Source organism: Mustelus asterias, chromosome 2, assembly GCF_964213995.1.
Source record: "Mustelus asterias chromosome 2, sMusAst1.hap1.1, whole genome shotgun sequence".
NCBI lineage: Eukaryota > Metazoa > Chordata > Chondrichthyes > Carcharhiniformes > Triakidae > Mustelus > Mustelus asterias.
This window is the reverse complement of record NC_135802.1, coordinates 24150435-24164850: the sequence shown is the minus strand read 5'-3', so window position 1 is coordinate 24164850 and position 14416 is coordinate 24150435. Positions and strand designations below refer to the sequence as shown.

Below are 14416 nucleotides of genomic sequence, written 5' to 3'. Positions count from 1 at the left end.
TTAAAAAATTAAAGATAACTCTACCAATGTACAAGGTGTTAGTTCTTCATCCTCGAAAGAACAGAACGTCCAGAAAATTTCAATTCAATGACCAGTATTGGAATCAGTTTAATTCTACTAACAAAGTGAAATGCCAACATCTCTGCACTTTAAAACATTTGCATGGTACTAAATCAGATGATCAAATAATGTAAATTAAGCAATTTCAAATTAGAACTGAATTTTTTTTTTAAAGATAGATTGAATCAAGGAACTGAGTTGAAATGACTAGTTCAAATGATTCTCCTAAACTAGCGGCTGTATCAAAGCAAAGTGAATTCACAACCGAGAGTCTTTGCATTGCATTGGGAAAGTGGCCGGAAACCCACAGCTCAAAGCATGCAAGTTCTTTAACATTTCCAAATCTTTACTGGTCAATTGCATTATCAAATAAAAGCTTAAGAAATTAAGTAAAGAGTCGTGTTTTATTGTGGGGATAAATAATAATGCTGCACATTACAACTTCAAATGATTTTTTAAAAAATCATCATGCTTTAAACAACCACTTACAAGCTGGTAGCTTCAAAATCACTAGTTTTAGTGTGATCATTGTGTTGTTTGAATTAATGTCCTTAAGCATTTTCTGCTAAAATTGATGTATGTCATTTTAATAAAAACTAAACCACTAAATTAGATTAGTCAAGTAGAAAGCCTTAATTGAGAGACAATTAAAGCACAAGTAATTCATTATTAGGTATGGTGCAAGACCATAAAAATAGGAACAGGAGTAGGCTGTCAGCCCCTCAAGCCTGCTCTGCCATTCAGTGGGATCATGGCTGGTAAGACCATAAGACATAGGAGCAGAATTAGGCCACTCGACCCATCGAGTCTGTTCCGCCATTCAATCATGGCTGATATTTTTCATCGCCATTCTCCTGTCTTTTCCCCATATCAATCAAGAACCTATCTCTGTCTTAAAGACACTCAATGACCTGGCCTCCACAGCCTTCTGTGGCAATGAGTTCCACAGATTCACCACTCTGGCTGAAGAAATTCTTCCTCATCTGTTTTAAAGGATTTTCCCACTAGCCTGCGGTTGTGCCCTCTGGTTCTAGTTTTTCCTACTAGTGGAAACATCCTCTCCACATCCACTCTATCCAGGCCTCGCAGTATCCTGTAAGTTTCAATAAGATCCCCCCATATCCTTCTAAACTCCAATGAGTCCTCAACCATTCCTCATACAAGCAGCTCTTCATTCCAGGGATCATTCTTGTGAACCTCCCCTGGACCCTTTCCAAGGCCAGCACATCCTTAGATTATGGGGCCCAAAACTGCTCACAATACTCCAAATGGGGTCTGACCAGAGCCTTATACTGCCTCAGAAGTACATCCCTGCTCTTGTACTCTAGCCCTCTTGACATGAATGCCAACATTGCATTTGCCTTCCTAACTGCTGACTGAACATGCATGTTAACCTCAAGAATCTTGAACAAGGACTCCCAAGTCCCTTTGTGCTTCTGATTTCCTAAGCATTTCCCCATTTAGAAAATAGTCTATGCCTCCATTCCTCCTTCCAAAGTGCATAACCTCACACTTTTTCACACTGTATTCCATCTGCCACTTATTTGCCTATTCTCCTAACCTGTCCAAGTCCTTCTGCAGCCTCCCACTTCCTCAGTGCTACCTGTCCCTCTACATATCTTTGTATCACCTGCCAACTTAGCAACAGTGTTTTCAGTTCCTTCTTCCAAATCGTTAATGTATATTGTGAAAAGTTGTGGTCCCAGCACCGACCTGAGGCATACCATTAGTCACCGGCTGCTATCCTGATCTGACATTCCTCATGTCCACTTTCCAGCCCTTGAAGCCTCATCAAGGCTGGAAATGTCATTTGGAACAAGGTGATAACTTTGATCATTGTAAACATATTAACATCTGATAATTAATACAGATTCTTAAAATGCTGTGAGAAGAAGTTTGTGCCCTATACAGGCTGACATTTTATCTTTTTTCTGAATTGTTAACCTTGCCTGGGAGGGAATGAATAGACTCCTGTTCAAGATATCTCAACATGACACACAACTATGTTAACTAATTATTGGTCAATACTCAGCCTACCTCAAAGTGCAGTTTGAGAAGAAACACTCTTAAAAATTAAAATGTGTGAAATTAGCTAAAAACCAATGGGTGAATTCTTATTTCATTATTGACAAGTTATCGACCAATTGGCTAACGGGGGTTTCAACATTTTTAAGGTTTAAAAGAGGGGGTCTCGAGAAGCCATTTTGGGCAGAGGGTAATATTGAGGGGAGGGCAGAGAGAGATGGAAAGAGATATGTTGAGACAAAGATATAGGTTAGCGAGAGATGGAGCGAGCGAGGTTATCAACATTTTCAAAGCTTTCACTTCACATCATGAACTAAGGGTGGTGAGAAGTCTGTTTCAATTGTTAACTTAAATTTTCTCCTCTTACTGTTAATTGACACTTTAAAATCTTTCTGACTAGCTACCTTTTTAAATGGCTAACAAAACTTTGTATTGATCATCTTTTATTCATAGTTTTATTCATTTGTGGGACATGGGTGTCGCTGGCTGGGCCAGCATTTATTGCCCATCCCTAGTTGCCCTTGAACTGAGTGGCTTGCTAGGCCATTTCAGAGTCAACCACAATGCTATGGCTCACATGTAGGCCAGACCAGGTAAGGACAGCAGATTTCCTTCCCTGAAGGACATTAGTGAACCAGATTGGTTTTTCCAACAATCAACAATGGTTTCATAGTCATCAGTAGATTCTTAATTCCAGATATTTTTTATTGAATTCAAATTCTACCACCTGATGTGGTGGAATTCGAACTCTGGTTCCCAGAATATTACTGAGTTCCTGGATTAATAATCTGGCAATAATACCACTAGACCATCGCCTTCCCATCTGAAAGAACATCTGAAGTGTTCTTTCTTGCCATATGGATAAGTCTCTAGAACCTGGTGTGATTATTGGGGGGTTATTGCAAACAAGTGAACCCCCTAAATCTTTTCTCAAATTAATCAAAATTAATACAGCATGGTTAGAGATAATGCCTTAGGCTCAAGGTTTTACACTTGTAACCATTATGGTCTCCAATATAGCAGAGATGATAAATTCTAAATATACTATGAGGTTTGTTGGTCAAAAATCAATTGCCAAAAAATTGCCTTAAATTTACACAACTTAGTGTTTCACAGATGACTGAGAGAATTATAGCTAAAAAGATAAAAAATACTCTTCTACTGGCATAAAATACATGTATTAAATTTATATGCAGATTACCAATTCTGCCAGCGATTTAGTAATTTGCCAAGTATTTGGTTTATAAATGTTGATTTTTTTTTCGTCTCAGCCCTCGGCATTTTTTATTGAGGCAGTATTAAAAGAGAGTATCTTGAATGTAAAAAAGCTTGCCGAACCCGGTTTAAAACATGATTTAAACAACTAAAAGTACAACCACAACTACTGGAGCATAGAGATGAGGGTGCACAGGTGACAGCCAGAGGAAAGTAAACTTCTATGGTTGGTTGTAGGACTAGATAACATTACAGCAATACAATTACTTGTCCATGAGATGCAAGCAATTTCAAATTGGAATTTGGGGGAGTTTGTTTGCGAGAGGTTGTGGGTGAGGGGTTCAGCAAGCAAGCTGGACACACATTTAGGGGTGGAGGATGGCAGTTAAATAAAGTCTTGAAATAGCAAAGTTTAGTTAGGCATGTTAGCAGAATTTACACAGGTATCCAGTTTTTTTTAAGTCATGGGATGTGGGTGTTATTGGCTGGCCAACATTTACTGTCCATCCTTAAAATGTCCTCTGAAATGTGCAAGTGTCAACCACATTACAATGGACCTGGAGTCACACACAGACCAGACCAGGTAAGGACATCAGAATTCCTTCGCTAAAAGGGACATTAGTAAACTTGACCTGGATGCGTCTTTACAATTATCATAGAATCATACAGTGCAGAAGAAGCCCATCAGCACATCGATTTTGCATGGACACATGGGAAACAGCAGACCTCCATAATGGTTTCAAATCATTAGGCTTAATTCCAGATATTTCATTAAATTCAGATTTCATCATTTGCCATGATGGGATTCGAACCCAGGTCATTACCTGCAGTCTCTGTATTACTAGTCCAGTGACAACACCATCACACCTCCCACTGTGAAAACTAAGTTCAAGGACAAGAGTTGAGGATGGATTACTGGAGGGAGTGACTATGGTTTTGGAAGTTTACCTTTTTAAATCAACATCATACCTTCTGAAAAACTTACCTCTGACCAGGTTTTCAATCAATTTTGCGTGTACTTTCCTTCTGTTCAAATTCTCCGGCCCCACTGGAACGAAACCTGGACAGTTACATAAAAGACGCTATAGAAAATTATTCAAATTCAGTTGACATGACTCATGGAAGAATCAGAAATAACGTGGTTTCTTTGTTGTGCATTTAAAATCTGTAGATTAAGCAGTGCCCAAGACAAACCTTTTAACAGGTAGCTGCACTGACTGTTTATAAAACTAGGAATCCATCATATCTGTACTTGACAAATACCTTTTTTTTAAAACAAAGCCACAAAAATGACATTTACTGAACTTATTACTCTAGAGCATTTATATTCTAAAGGGTTATCTGTTATCATAGAAACCCTACAGTGCAGAAAGAGGCCATTCGACCCATCGAGTCTGCACCAACCACAATCCCACCCAGGCCCTATTCCCGTATCCCGACACATTTACCCGCTAATCCCTCTAACCTACGCATCTCAGGACACTAAGGGGCAATTTTAGCATGGCCAATCAACCTAACCCGCACATCTTTGGACTGTGGGAGGAAACCGGAGCACCCGGAGGAAACCCACGCAAACATGAGGAGAATGTGCAAACTCCACACAGACAGTGACCCAAGCCGGGAATCGGACCCAGGTCCCTGGAGCTGTGAAGCAGCAGTGCTAACCACTGTGCTATTGTGCCGCCATGCTTGACATGGATCAGCTCTATATGCTCCATTTAAAAATGGTTTGCAAGAATAATGAGTTTTACAGTTTACACTTATCCCTGGTACTTGTGTTTTCCCACAGTCCCCACGGTTAAGTATATTCCATTCATACCAGTCATTTAAAAATAAACCATGGCACTGGGCCACTTTTGTCAGCCAGTCTGGTTTATGCAGGTATCAACATCCAAATATACTTTACAAACAAAGACATCATGCAGCACTGGCAAGAGGTGATTTAAAGCTTGATCAGAGTTTTGATAAGATTTTTGAAATGCACAAGTATAGGGATTGAAAGAAAAGACCAATTGAGGAGGCTTGACTAGGTAAATGCTGGAGAGAGAGAGAGAGAGAGGTTGTTTCCTCTGGCTGGTATGCATCATTGTTAGATGTCAGGTTGGTTGATGAAGTGGGCAGCTGTTTTCATACCACTGCCTGTGGCTGGGTGGTTCAGAATTAGGGTCGAATCCCAAAACAAAGGTGGGGGCCAATGAATTATCAACCGAATGTTTTGGAGTAGGATTTCTTGTTTTTGTCAATGCCACAATACAAATCTGAGATGATACTAGCTACGAACACTGAATAAAATGTGAGTCTTGATGTCAGCAACATACCAAGGTCCCACAGGTAAAATGTATTAGAATGAGTTGTGAAATTGTTTGTTTCATTGAATCAATATAAATGCAAATAAAATTGGATTTAAACCGATATATTCCCAATTTTCCAACTCGAATTACGTATATTTCATTATTTTGTGGTTTCCATTGGTTCGATATTTGTAAACCAGGATTAATCTTCACACGGTGTTAAGCCATGGTGTTAAGCATTAAGCTACAACAAACTAGCATCAAATCCTGGTTACGATTTAATCCTGATTGGGATGAGGCTGTATAAAGCTCTGGTCAGACCCCATTTGGAGTATTGTGAGCAGTTTTGGGCCCCATATCTAAGGAAGGATGTGCTGGCTTTGGAAAGGCTCCAGAGGTGGTTCACAAGAATGATCCCTGGAATGAAAAGCTTGTCGTATGAGGAACGGTTGAGGACTCTGGGTCTGCACACGTTGGGAGTTTAGAAGGATGAGGGGGGGATCTTATTGAATCTTTCAGAATATTGCAAGGCCTGGATAGGGTGGACGTGGAGAGGATGTTTCCACTAGTAAGAAAAACTAGAACCAGGGGGCACAAGCTCAGGCTAAAGGGACAATCCTTTAAAACAGAAATGAGGAAAAATTTCTTCAGCCAGAGAGTGGTGAATCTGTGGAACTCTTTGCCACAGAAGACCTGGAGGCCAGGTCATTGAGTGTCGTTAAGACAGAGATAGATAAGTTCTTGATTAATAAGGGGATATGGGGTTATGGGGAAAAGGCAGGAGAATGGAGATGAGAAAAGTATCAGCCATGATTGAATGGCAAAGCAGGCTCGATGGGCCAAGTGGCTTAATTTTGCTCCTATGTCTTATGGTCCAGGTGACAAGGTGTAATATGTACAGTTCTAGTCACCATTTTATGGAAAGGATCGAGGCAATGGAGGGGGTGTAAAAAATTACAAGGATCACGGCATAACTACAAGGTTGGACAGAGTGGTCTCTTTCCACTTGAAAATAAAAGATTGAGGGGTGACCTAAGAGAGGTCCTTAAAATTATGAAAGGTTGTGACAGAGCTAATAGAGTGTAGTTCTTCATCAGAGGAAGAACAAAACAAGTCTTCAATATAATCCACAAGTCAGATTTCAGAAGAAACATGGTGAAGTTGTGGAACAGGCCAAGTACATAGAACATAGAACAGTACAGCACAGAACAGGCCCTTCGGCCCACGATGTTGTGCCGAGCTTTGTCTGAAACCCAGATCAAGCTATTTCCTCCCTATCATCCCAAAGTACTCCATGTGCCTATCCAATAGCTTCTGAAATGTTCCTAAAGTTTCTGACTCCACTATCCCTGCAGGCAGTCCATTCCACACCCCAACCACTCTCTGCGTAAAGAACCTACCTCGGACATCCTTCCTATATCTCCCACCATGAACCCTATAGTTATGCCCCCTAGTTACCGCTCCATTCACCCGAGGATATAGTCTTTGAACGTTCACTCTATCTATCCCACTCATCATCTTATAAACCTCTATCAAGTCTCCTCTCAACCTCCTCTGCTCCAAAGAGAAAAGCCCAGGTTCCCTCAACCTTTCCTCATAAGACCTACCCTCCAAACCAGGCAGCATCCTGGTAAATCTCCTTTGCACTCTTTCCAGTGTCTCCACATCCTTCTTGAAGTGAGGTGACCAGAACTGCACACAATATTCCAAATGCGGTCTCACCAAGGTCCTGTACAGTTGCAGCATAACCCCACGGCTCTTAAACTCAAACCCCCTGTTAATGAACGCCAACACACTATAGGCCTTCTTCACGGCTCTATCCACTTGAGTGGCAACCTTCAGAGATCTATGGATATGAACCCCAAGATCTCTCTGTTCCTCCACATTCTTCAGAACCCTACCTTTGACCCTGTAATCCACATTTAAATTTGCCCTACCAAAATGAATCACCTCGCATTTGTCAGGGTTAAACTCCATTTGCCATTTTTCAGCCCAGCTCTGCATCCTATCTATATCTCTTTGCAGCCTACATCAGCCCTCCACCTCATCCACTACTCCACCAATCTTGGTGTCATCAGCAAATTTACTGATCCACCCTTCAGCCCCCTCCTCCAAGTCATTTATAAAAATTACAAATAGCAGAGGACCAAGCACTGATCCCTGTGGCACTCCGCTGGTAACCGGTTTCCAGTCCGAAAATTTTCCATCCACCACCACCCTCTGTCTTCTGTTAGATAGCCAGTTACCTATCCAATCGGCCAAACTTCCCTCTATCCCACACATCCTTACTTTCTTCATAAGCCGACCGTGGGGGACTTTATCAAACGCCTTACTAAAATCCATGTATATGACATCAACTGCACTACCTTCATCTACACACTTAGTTACCTCCTCAAAAAATTCTATCAAATTTGAGAGGCAAGACTTGCCCTTCACAAATCCGTGCCGACTAACCCGGATTAAGCTGCATCTTTCTAAATGGTCGTAAATCCTATCCCCAAGGACCTTTTCCATCAACTTACCGACCACCGAAGTAAGACTAACCGGCCTATAATTACCAGGGTCATTTCTATTCCCTTTCTTAAACAGAGGAGCCACATTCGCCACTCTCCAGTCCTCTGGCACCACCCCAGTGGACAGTGAGGACGCAAAGATCAATGCCAAAGGCTCTGCTATCTCATCCCTTGCCTCCCAAAGAATCCTAGGATATATTTCATCAGGCCCAGGGGACTTATCAACTTTCAGTTTATTCAAAATTGCTCGTTCATCTTCCCTCCGAACATCTACTTCCTCCAGCCTATCCGCCTGTGACACCATCTCTTCCTCAAAAAGATGGCCCCTCTCCTTGGTGAACATCGAAGAAAAGTATTCATTCATCACCTCTCCTATCTCTTCTGACTCCATGCAAAAATTCCCACTGCCGTCCTTGACCGGCCCCAGCATCACCCTGGTCATTCTTTTATTCCTCACATAAGAGTAAAAACTCTTGGGGTTTTCCTTGATCCGACCCGCCAAGGACTTCTCATGCCCCCTCCTAGCTCTCCTAAGCCCCTTTTTCAGCTCATTTCTTGCTAACTTGTAACCCTCCATCGAGCCATCTGAACCTTGTTTTCTCAACCCAACATACGCTTCCTTCTTCCTCTTGACGAGACATTCCACCTCTTTTGTGAACCATGGTTCCCTCACTCGGCCATTTCCTCTCTGCCTGGCAGGGACATACCTATCAAGGACACGCAGTATTTGTTCCTTGAAAAAGTTCCACTTATCATTAGTGCCTTTGCCTGACAATTTTTGTTCCCATCCTATGCTTCCTAATTCCCGCCTGATTGCATCATAATTACCTCTCCCCCAATTGTAAACTATGCCCTGCCGTATGGCCCTCTCCATTGCAATAACAAAAGACACCAAATTGTGGTCACTATCTCCAAAGTGCTCTCCCACAACCAAATCCAACACTTGGCCAGGCTCATTTCCCATTACCAAATCCAATGTGGCCCCACCTCTTGTCGGCTTATCCACATATTGTGTCAGGAACCCCTCCTGCACACACTGCACAAAAACTGCCCCATCCGAACTATTCGACCTATAAAGGTTCCAATCAATATTTGGAAGGTTGAAGTCCCCCATGACAACTACCCTGTGACCTCCACACCTATCCATAATCCAAGTAGTTGAGATAATATCGATATATTGAAGGCAAATCTAGATAACCCTCTATTCCTTTTGCTATCAGTCTTATGTTGCTAGAGTGAGCTAAGAATGGGGAGGATGTTTGAGCAGAAGTGTGAAAATCTGGCATCAACCGGGATGCTTGTACATTGTGTAAAAAAAATCCATGTTTACTAGTCGCAATACAAATGACTATTTCAAAATATTAAAGCCTAATGTAATTTTATATAGGGAATGTTACCTCAAACAATGGTTACACTGAGCCAGATTTCGAGCGAAGTTCACTGAAGATTTCCCACAGACGATGGAGAAAAAGCTAATTTTAAGTAGCTAGATCAATCCTATGATTAAAATAAAAATGTTTGATGAGGCAATCTGTCAGTTAAACTCCCTAATGGATTGAGCAGGATCTGATGTTATTCTGGTTCTATCTTGATCAGTGCTTAGTTTATCTCAACAAAAGGCATTAAAAACTTTTAGTCTCCTCAGCCAAGAATCGATTGGCAGGGTGGGAGTGGAAGACGCAAGAGTCAGCGTGCCATTGCCTTCACAGAAAGAAAGCTGGGGAAGTCCATGATAGTGGAAATAGTTAGAGAAAACACTGCACTCAAAAATTACCACCAGATGGTCTGCTTGGGTCCCAAATACAAGATTGGAGATTTTAAAAGATAAGCAGCAGAAAAACCAAAAAGATATAACTTGCAAACATTGCAACAAAATGTGACTGACTATCAATTTTATAGAGTAGCTAGCAAAACCTGAGAGAAAACTATAAAATTTAAGTATAAACTAAATGCAATGTAAAGCATTTTTATCTGTAGCATCACTTCCTTCTTCATCCCAAATACTAACCTGAGAAGTGGGGCTGCAAATTTTATCCAAGACTCAGTCACAATCTAATGGGTTCAATCTACATTGCATTTAAAATTATACAAAAAAAATCAACTGAAGGCAAGGGATGGCCCTATTCCCAACATACAAATTCAGACCAAGTACACCATTCTTATTTTATTCTGCAGTCTATTTATTTCTTTTTATAGATACTCAACGGCAGCCTCGGTATCATGTTTCTTTCCTTGGGAGTTATGGCTTGGAAAGCAGCCCAAGTTGCAGTTAATACGGCAACACAAATCATATTGAAGCCAGACTGCACATCAAAAAATATATACAATTCGTCAGTGCCTCTCCTGCTATTTGCAGCTCCATAGTACTCCTCCCTTAATTTTGTTTAAGATCACTGCAACAACTTATCAGCACATCTGAATATCAAATAGTACAATATTAAACTCTTAAAATAATTCATTTTCTAACTGGCACTTGTACACCTCTTACATTTGCCAAATGATTGGTGGGACATCAGTGAGTTTGATTCTATTCACTGAACACCGTCCCTTAATCTTCAGCCGCTTCTTAGTATTTTTGGGGTGATCACTGACAGCAAATTGTGAAATATTTCAGTCTTTCTTCATGTAGAAAAATAGTTTTTCTCCACCTACTTTTAGTTGCCACACGGACCTGCGAAAGAAAACTTGTGCTGCTCACTCCAAATCAAACTCCAATGTTCAGTCACCCAATTGGTGAGAAAACAGATAGCTAAAAATGGTCGCACAATCACAAGACCACAAGACATAGGAGCCAAGAATTAGGCCACTCTGCCCATCGAATCTGCTCTGCCATTCAATCATGGCTGATATTCTCATCCCCATAACACCCCCCCGATCCCCTTATCAAGAACCTATCTCTGTCTTAAAGAGACTCAATGACCTGGCCTCCACAGCCTTCTGCGGCAACGAGTTCCACAGGTTCAACACTCTGGCTGAAGAAATTCCTCCTCATCTCTGTTTTAGAGGATTGTCCCTTTAGTCCGAGGTTGTGCCCGCTGATCCTAGTTTTTCCCACAGTAGAAACATCCTCTCCACGTCCACTCTATCCAGGCCTTGCAGTATCTTGTAAGTTTCAATAAGATCCCCCCTCATCCTCCTAAACTCCGAGTACAGACCCAGAGTCCTCAACAGTTCCTCATTCAACAAGCTCTTCATTCCAGGGATCATCCTTGTGAACCCCCTCTGGATCCTTTCCAAGGCCAGCACATCCTTCCTTGGATACGGGGCTATCAGGACAGAATTCTTACTTTGGCTCCCATTCCAGAATTATACAAGGAAGAACTGGGTCCCTGTAAATTCTTGTCAGCTATAATTAGCCGCTTTCTTTCTTCCCACCAAACACTCCCTCGCCTACCATCCCCCCCCCCCCCCCCCCCCCCCCCCCGCCGCCCCCCAATATCATGGCCAGTACTAATCTGCAACCATACCACTCATTGTAGCAATGCATGCTCCCAAGCACATGCAAACATACACAACTAGTATTAATTCAAACAGAACATGGTAAAGCAAAGGAAATCAGTGAATCAAAAGTATTATAAATAAAAGTGGAAGAGACAAGATCAGATTTTCACAATTTTGGCTGAACATTACAATAGTTCAGTTGCCATAAGATCTGCATAAAGGTGCCCTACTGGCTCCAAAGGCAAAGGTTTGTTGCTATAATCCCTGGTTGGCATATATAGAGGGGCTTACAGAATAATTGTCCTACAATAACTGTTCTACTTCAGATAAATACTAGAAATGCAGTTATAAGCAGTGAACATTTTTCAAGAAATGCTACTCGGTCTCACTCATCAGACAACAAATGCTTCACGGACAGATTTACATGATATATCCTATGTTCAATGACTAAAAATTTTAGATGTAAATGTGAAAGAATAATTGAAGTTTAAGAACTGACATGTAAGGTACTTTTCTGCTTGATTACTATTCTTAGCTGCAAGTATTTTACCACCTTGCTTTCTTTGAGAAAGCAAACGTTAAAACATTTAGCCTTTATTAATCTATTAATGGCAGTAAAAATTCAGGATGAATACTTCAGCAAATTATCTAATTCCATTATGTATTGACCAGAACGATATCATTGGTCTTTGGTTTAATATCAACTAGAAATCATTTCTTTAAAGAACTTTTTTAAATTAAAAGTTCCCAACCAATCCGATTTTCAAATTTGCTGACGATACCACCGTAGTGGGTCAGATACCAAACAATGACGAGACAGAGTATAGGAATGAGAGAGAGTGTCTGGTGGACTGGTGCAGCAACAATAATCTCTCCCTCAATGTCAACAAAACGAAGGAGATTGTCATCGACTTCAGGAAGCGTAAAGGAGAACATGCCGCTGTCTACATCAACAGGGACCAAATAGAAAGGGCTAAGAGCTTCATGTTTTTAGGTGTCCAGGTCACCAACAACCTGTCCTGGGCCCCCCATGCCGACACTAAAGTTAAGAAAGTCCACCAATGCCTCTACTTTCTCAGAAGACTAAGGAAATTTGGCATGTCAGTTACGACTCTCACCAACTGTTACAGATGCACCATAGAAAGCAATCTTTCTGGTTGTATCACAGCTTAGTATGGCTCCTGCTCTGCCCAAGACCGCAAGGAACTACAAATGGCCGTGAATGTAGCCCAATCCATCACGCAAACCAGCCTCCCATCCACTGACTCTGTCTACACTTCCTGCTGCCTTGGCAAAGCAGCCAACATAATTAAGGACCCCACGCACTTCGGACATTCTCTCTTCCACCTTCTTTCGTCGGGAAAAAGATACAAAAGTCTGAGGTCACGTACCAACCGACTCAAGAACAGCTTCTTCCCTGCTGTCAGACTTTTGAATGGACTTACCTTGCATTAAGTTGATATTTCTCTACACTCTAGCTATGACTAACACTACATTCTGCACTCTCTTGCTTCCTTCTCTATGAACGGTATGCTTTGTCTCTATAGAACGCAAGAAACAATACTTTTCACTGCATGCTAATACATGTGACAATAATAAATCAAATCAAGGCCAGCTGACCACCCAATAACAAAAGATTCAAATTATCCACACATTGGGAGGGTATCTACTCATCCTATCCATTGCGGGAAATTCAATGAGAGACAGGTCCTGCAGAAGTGGAATAAAAATATCTGTACTTGCATGTGGGAGTAAAAATATGCAAAAGAGATCCTTCTATTCGTGCATTTCTTTTCTAAAGATGCTAGTTTTGAAGCAAGAATGTACTAGATGTTCTGATCTAGAATTAGATGTTGGGGCAGGGTGGGCTACAGTGGGGAAGAGTTGGAAATGGTGCCTATGTGTATTGTTGTGTCTGACAAATGATGTTTAACTTAAAGTAGGGGGGCAGAGGTACACTACTTATGGAAAATATTAAAGCAAAATAATAGATCAGAGTACTCTCATGTTCAATCTTCTTAAGGTTCACAAACTATCCTCTGTAGCAATAGCTAGAGGAAAAGGGTATTTTGCATCGAATTGGTGGATAATTGAGAAGTTATACTAATTGTACTTGCATATGATCTTGGTCAGGCCTTAGTTACAATACTGCATGGCAGTTCTGATCTCCAAGGATGGTTGAAATCATGGCTTTCGAAAGAGTGAACAAAAATAGGCTCAAAGAGCTGGGACTCCTCTTTAGAGAAGTTAGATTGAGGTGTATTTTGATAAAGATTTGCAATAGTAGACTGTGCTTGTATTCATACTTGCTTCAACTCAATAGATTAGGTGCAGGATCACAATTTCAAGTTATTTCGGCTAGATTTGATGTATGCAGGCAGGTCATTTTCCAAACAACGATGGCTGTGTGGAACAAGTTCCCAGTTGGCCTGTTGGGGGTGGCACAGAGGCTAGCACTGCTGCCTCACAGTGTCAGGGACCCAAGTAACTGTGGAATTTGCACATTTGCCCCACGTCTGCGTGGGTTTCCTCTAGGTGCACCGCTTTCCTCCCACAGTCCAAAGATGTGCAGGTTAGGTGGATTAACCATGGTAAACGTGCAGAGTTATTGGAGGAGGGGACCCCTAGGTAAGATGCTCTCGGAGAGTCGTTGCAGTCTTGTTGGGCTGAATGGCTTCCTCCTGCACTGTCAGGATTCTATGGTTTCTGATTACCTTGAACAAAAGGTATTGCATATTCTGGCCCACAGTAGTCTTTTGGACTAGATGTGATGGTGTCAGGAGAGGAATTTCTCAAATTTCTTGCCACCGTACAGCTCCTCCTCCCCCCCACCACAATCCCAAATTGACCCACTTAATCTGTTTCTCTGCC

At 41.5% G+C, this 14416-nt stretch overlaps 1 protein-coding gene across 11 annotated transcripts in view; it reads right to left on the bottom strand.

The window, feature by feature from the left end:
• Window positions 1–14416, bottom strand: part of dnajb6b (DnaJ heat shock protein family (Hsp40) member B6b) — a 163698-nt gene that overhangs the window by 148750 nt on the left and 532 nt on the right. For 3 of the 11 annotated variants that reach the window (XM_078232441.1, XM_078232506.1, XM_078232477.1), the window contains exons 2-3: window positions 9502–9601; window positions 4286–4382 (exon numbers count right to left, since the gene is read on the bottom strand). The gene's annotated coding sequence lies outside the window, so the exon portion shown is untranslated. The remainder of the gene's footprint in view (window positions 1–4285; window positions 4383–9501; window positions 9602–14416) is intronic. The other 8 variants (XM_078232431.1, XM_078232496.1, XM_078232468.1 and 5 more) reach the window with 3 other exon arrangements.